The sequence below is a fragment of the Phacochoerus africanus genome, chromosome 3, assembly GCF_016906955.1.
Source record: "Phacochoerus africanus isolate WHEZ1 chromosome 3, ROS_Pafr_v1, whole genome shotgun sequence".
NCBI classification, from domain to species: Eukaryota; Metazoa; Chordata; class Mammalia; order Artiodactyla; family Suidae; genus Phacochoerus; species Phacochoerus africanus.
Genome location: NC_062546.1, coordinates 171392650 through 171399265, shown reverse-complemented (window position 1 = coordinate 171399265; position 6616 = coordinate 171392650). Strand labels below are relative to the sequence as shown.

General features: G+C 40.5%; 1 pseudogene; it reads right to left on the bottom strand.

Annotated features, from left to right (window-relative positions):
• Positions 1-2290: 2290 nt before the first annotated feature.
• LOC125123740 (uncharacterized) lies at positions 2291-2390 on the bottom strand (annotated as a pseudogene).
• Positions 2391-6616: the final 4226 nt, after the last annotated feature.

Here is a 6616-nt window from a genome sequence, read left to right as displayed (position 1 = left end):
AAAATATTTTAAAGTTTGTTTGGAAGTGCAAAAGACCCAGAATAGCCAAAGACATCCTGAAAAAGAAAAATGGAGCTGGAGGAATCAGGCTCCCGGACTTCAGACTATACTACAAAGCAACAGTCATCAAAACCATATGGTACTGGCACAAAGACAGAAATAGAGATCAGTGGAACAGGATAGAAAGCCCAGAATTAAACCCACGTACCTACAGCCAACTAATCTATGACAAAAGAGGCAAGGCTATACAATGAAGAAAAGACAGCTTGTTCAATAAGTGGTGCTGGGAAAACTGGACAACCACATGGAAAAGAATGAAATTAGGACACTCCCTAACACCATACACAAAAATAAACTCCAAATGGATTAAAGACCTAGATATAAGATCAGACACTATCAAATTCCTAGAGGAAAACAAAGGCCAAATACTCTCTGACATAAACGACAGCAGCATCTTCTCAGATCCACCTCTTAGAGTGATGTTGGTAAAAACAAAAATAAACAAATGGGACTTAAACTTAAAAGTTTCTGCACATCAAAGAAAACCCTAAGCAAAACCAAAAGACAAATGGGGGAAAATCTTTGCAAATGAAGCGACTGACAAGGGATTAATCTCCAAAATTTATAAACACCTCATACAGCTTAATAGCAAAAAAACAAACAACCCTATCAAAAAATGGGCAGAAGATCTAAACAAACAATTTTCCAAAGAAGACATACAGATGTCCAAGAAACACATGAAAAGATGTTCAATATCATTCATTATTAGAGAAATGCAAATCATTTCACTATGAGGTATCACCTTACACCGGCCAGAATGGCATCATCCAAAAGTCTACAAACAATAAGTGCTGGAGAGGGTGTGGAGAAAAAGGAAGCCTATGACACTGTTGGTGGGATTGTAAATTGGTACAACCACTGTGGAAAACAGTGTGGAGATTCCTCAGAAAACTAAAAATAGAATTACCATTTGATCCAGCAATCCCACTCCTGGGCATCTATCCAGAGAAAACCACGACTGGCAAAGACACAGGTACTCCAATGTTCATTGCAGCACTATATGCAATAGCCAAGACATGGAAACAACCTAAATGTCCATTGACAGAGGAGTGGACCAAGAAGAAGTGGTACATATACACAATGGAATATTACTCAGCCATTAAAAGGAAAGAAATACCGGCATTTTTAGCAACATGGATGGACCTAGAAATTATCATGCTACATGAAGTTAGCTATACAATGAGACACCAACATCAATTGCTATCACTGACATGTGGAATCTAAAAAAAGGACACAATGAACTTCTTTGCAGAACAGATACTGACTCACAAACTTTGAAAAACTTATGGTTTCCAAAGGAGACAGTTTGGGGGGTGGGGGGATGTGCTGGGGTTGTGGGATGGAAATCCCATAAAATTGGATTGTGGTGATCATTGTACAAGTATAAATGTAATAAATTCGTTGAGTAATAAAAAAAGTTATAAAAGAAACCCAACATGTGGATGAGCCTGACTGTGTGGTATAATGGAAATCTAAATAGAGCAGGACTTATTGTTTATGACTTGTCTGGAGCTTCATGATCTCCTGAGAAATCTAAAAGTTTCTGGAAGCATGACTTTTTCTCTCCCCTTTCTCTAAGGGAGAAAGAAAAGTCCCATAGAATATAAAAATGAACTGAGTCAAGGTGTGAGGGAAAAACTCCATGTGTAGACAAAGTACTAATACATCCTAAAGAAGTGCCCCTAGATTAATCCATAATCTGATTGAACAAATATTACCAAACAGTGCATAATGACTCAAGGAGAGATCTAATTACAAAATTCTTCAGAAATCCCTAACTTGCCCAGAATTTAAATTTTAAATAAGATTCTACCTTTGTTTGAGTGTGAAATATTGTCTGAGTAAATATATTAATATACTTTTGCCTATCTCCAGGAAAAAAGTAATAAAAATTATCTCAAGTTTAACAGAGCTCCTATATTGTCTCTTCTGGTAAGTTTTTTTTTTTTTAATATTTTAATGCAGTACTTTATTTTTTTAAATTACTCAATGAATTTGTTACATTTATAGTTGTACAATGATCATCACAATCCTATTTTATAGGCTTTCCATATCACAACCCCAGCACATCTCCCCACCCCCCAAACTGTCTCCTTTGGAAACCATAAGTTTTTCAAAGTCTGTGAGTCAGTATCTGTTCTGTAAAGAAGCTCATTGTGTCCTTTTTTCAGATTCTACATGTCAGTGATAGCATTTGGTGTGACTCATTGTCTGACTGACTTCACTTAGCAAAAATATGGAATGCTTCACGAATTTGCATGTCATCCTTGCACAGGGGCCATGCTAATCTCTGTATCGTTTCAATTTTAGTGTATGTGTTTCAGAAGCGAGGCCTGGTAAGTTTTAAAATTATGATCTTTTTCAAATTCAAACAAATACAAAATAATACAACTGTTCAAATGTCTTTTACATTTAACCCTTATTTGGAGTTTCCTAGACAGCAGTATACAATCACAAAGAAGTTTTCTTGGGAATTCCTGTTGAGGTGCAGCAGGTTAAGGATCTCTATGGCAGCTCGGGTCACAGCTGGGGCTTGGATTTGATCCCTGCCAGGGAACGTCCATATGCCTCAGGTGTGGCCAAAAACCAAAAAAAGTTCTCTTTCACCTGATAAAAGGAGATGATGCCAATTATAATTAAATATGTTTGGCATTCTCCAGATATTTAATTATTTCTTTCTTTTTTTTTTTTTTTTGTCTTTTGCCATTTCTTGGGCTGCTCCCACGGCATATGGAGGTTCCCAGGCTAGGGGTCTAATCGGAGCTGTAGCCACTGGCCTACGCCAGAGCCACAGCAACGCGGGATCCGAGCCGCGTCTGCAACCTACACCACAGCTCACGGCAACGCTGGATCCTTAACCCACTGAGCAAGGGCAGGGACCGAACCCGCAACCTCATGGTTCCTAGTCGGATTCGTTAACCACTGCGCCACGACGGGAACTCCCAGATATTTAATTATTTCAACATTACTATCAAAGTTCTCTTACTTCTCAAGCTCAAAATTGGAGAACTGCTAAATAAAAAAGAAAAGCTCATCTTTTATAAGTATGTATAATCAAAATAATATCAATTATTGGTATGATTATGTTTCAGTAATTCCGTACTTTTAAGGTTATCTAGAAACACACTTATACAAAGACAGTGTATTAGTTTCCTATTGTTGCTGTAACAAATTACCACAAATTTAGTGGCTTAAAACAATACAAATTTCTCATAGTTTCAGAAGTCCAAAATGGGCTAAAATCAGAGTGTCAGCAGGGTGTCTAGAGTTCGAAGACTCCAGGGAATAATCTATTTCCTTGCCTTTTCCAGCTTCTAGAGGTTTCCTACATTCATGGTCCTACTTCAATTGTCACATCTCTCGGATCCTGACTCTCTTGCCTCCCTCTTATTTACAGGGATTGTTGTGATAGTATTGGGCCCATCTGGAAAATTCAGCATAACTTCCCCATCTCAGGATGCATAGGAGTTCCCTGGTGGCTCAACAGATTAAGGACCTGGCATTGTCACTGCTGTGGCTCTGGTTACATTTGTGTTGCAGGTTTGATCCCTGGCCTGGGGACTTCTATGTGCTGAGGGCATGGCCGGGAGGTGTGCGTGTGTGGGGAAGATGCTTAACTTAATCACATCTGTGAAGTCCTTTTTGTCCTGTACATTCACAGGTTCTGGAGGTTAGAAATAGACATTTGGGAGAGGGGCATTATTTTTCCCCCACCACAGACAAGCATTTTATCTGTCAACAGATTGTTTACTCTTTTTAAAAGAAGAGTGATTTTATTTCCAGGTATCTAGAAATAATATAGTAACTTAAGAAAATATCCATTTTTTTAAAAAAAGCACTGCATTCTGAAGTATATAGGAGTGAGACGACATGTCTGGGTTGCCTTAAGAGAATTCAGCAGAGAGAGAAAGAAGGTGAGAGAGGGGGATAGGAAGGAACTGTTCAAATTCTTGATGATGTTTGAGACTGGATGATATACATTTGGGGAAGAGAAAAGGTGACCGAAGGAGCTATCATTTGAGTCCTGCTAAATATAGAGGAATGATACAAGGGAAGTGAACTAGGAAGGGGATAGGACTGTCTCCTATAGTCAGAGAGTGCAGGTTTTTTTTTTTTTTTTCCTTTTTTTAGGGCTATACCTGAGACATATGGAGGTTCCCAGGCTAGGGGTTGAATCAGAGCTACAGCTGCCAGCCTTCGCCACAGCCACAGCAACTCCAGATCCGAGGAGCGTCTGTGACCTACACCACAACCCTGGATCCTTAACCCACTGAGCGAGGCCAGGGATTGAACCTGCAACCTTGTTTTCTACAGACTGTTTCCACTGCGCTATGATGGGAACTCCAGGGAGTGCAGTTTTATATTAACCATTTTTTTTCTTTTCTTTTCTTTTTTTTTTTTTTTTGGCTGTGGCATGCAGTGGTTTGATGTGGCATCTCAGTTCCCAGGTATGGAATGCAGGCCAGAGCACTGAAAGTGCTAAATCCTACCCATTAGACCACCAGGGAACTCCCAATATGAATCACTTTTTAAAAATGTTCTATATTTCATTTACTTATTTTTATGGCTGCATCTGTGGCATATGGAAGTTCCCAGGCCAGGGATCGAATCCACGCCACAGAAGTGACCTATGCTGCAACTGTGGCAATGCTGGATCCTTAATCCACTCTGCTATAGTGGGAATACCAAAATGTTCTATATTTTATGATGCTTTGACACCTTAAGGGCCCAGGGAGGGATTATCTCTAATTCCTAGAGATAGTGAAGAATTTGCCTGGGAACAGGCCTTTACATGTCTGTTGGCATATGCAAGTCAACCAATCCTGAGTTCACGCTTCCACTCACCTCCTTCTTTCAGGCTTTTGCAGTTTAGGATGCTATCTTCCTGCCCTATACCACCCCAGGATGAAGCACCTAGGGACCACCAAAATCAAACTATTCAATCCTTTTTTTTTTTTTTTTTTGCTTTTCAGGGCCACCCTCGTGACATATGGAAGTTCCCAGGCTAGGGGTTGAATTGGAGCTACAGATGCTGGTCTTCGCCACAGCCACAGCAATGAGGGATCCAAGCTCGATCTGTGACCTACACCACAGCTCATGGCAATGCTGGATCCTTAACCCACTGAGCAAGGTCAGGTATTGAACCCGCATCCTCACGTATACCAGTTGGATTTGTTTTCGGAACTCCTCGAATTATCCAATCCTAAACCTGCTCACCTTACATACCCTGCCTCATTCCTTCCTTCCTATGAAAAACACAATAAAGTCTTCACAGTTTCCCCTTACTCCCTGGCCTCATGGTGCTTCTCCAAGTGGCTCTGTGTGGTGTACCATACTTCTTGCTTCTAGGGATCTTCGAGGATAAAACCTTCTTCCTTTGGGACAGTCATTTCCATGTCTGCATGTCTTAGTGACTAAAACATATCCTGAGCATATTTTAAAACAAGAATGTCCCTCTCAAGATAAAACCATATGAAGAGTTAGAAGAATACTATAGAGTGTAAGCTTGGGGAGAAGAGATGCTTTATCTTTTTTGTTCACTACTTGAAGTGGAATACTACTGTAAAGAAATATCAGAGTTTCCGTTGTGGTGCAGCGGAAATGAATCCAACTAGGAACCATTAGGCTGTGGGTTCGATCCCTGGCCTTGTTCAGTGGGTCAAGGATCCAGCAGATGCTCCTTGGATCTGGCGTTGCTGTGGCTGTGGCATAGGCTGGCGGCTACAGCTCCGATTAGACCCCTAGCCTGGGAACCTCCGTATCCATGGGTGTGGCCCTAAAAAACAAAAAGACACACACACAAAAATCTATGTATCTATGTGGCATTTATAGAGCAGATGGCTAGTGGGCTGCAATGAACCTAGTGTCACTGGCTGAAAAGATGATTAACCATAAGATGCAGAGGCAAAACATTTGACAAAATTGTTGCCTGAGATTATCTGAGCAGCAGACCATGTGTCTACTGAGTCCTGGGGGATGGGAATAGGAAATAGAAACTTAATAAAGGTTATTTTTAGCAGTAGCAAGATATTATAAGAAAGAGATGAAATCAGGAAAGAATTCCCTCATGGGATTGTAAGAAATAGAAGAGAATAGAGTCTAAAATTTGGGGTCTTTCAGGTAAAAACTCTGGCTGCTTCTTGACCTCAATAATAAGAGACAAGAAAGGCTTTAAGGAGTTCCCAGGTGGCACAGCTGGTTAAGGATCTGGTGTTGTCACTGCTGTGGCTGTGGTGCAGGTTCAAGCCCTGGCCTGGGAACTTCTGCATGTCTTGGCGTAGACAAAAACAAAAAAAAAAGAAAGAAAAGAAAGGCTTTGAGGTTTTCTTTTCTTCTTCCTCTATCCCCTTCATTCTTATCTTCCTTTTTCCTCTCTTTTCCTTCCTGAACTATTCCATTCAAGTCATTGAGTGGAGTTGAGAAACTGTTAATCTGGTGTCACCTAATCAGGAATGTTAGAGCTTGGGGTGAGAATGGTGTCCTTAGCAAGGGGTGTCAGAACTTGGGCAGGGAAAGGAGACATTCATGTGGATGGCTGCCCAGCACAGGATATTAG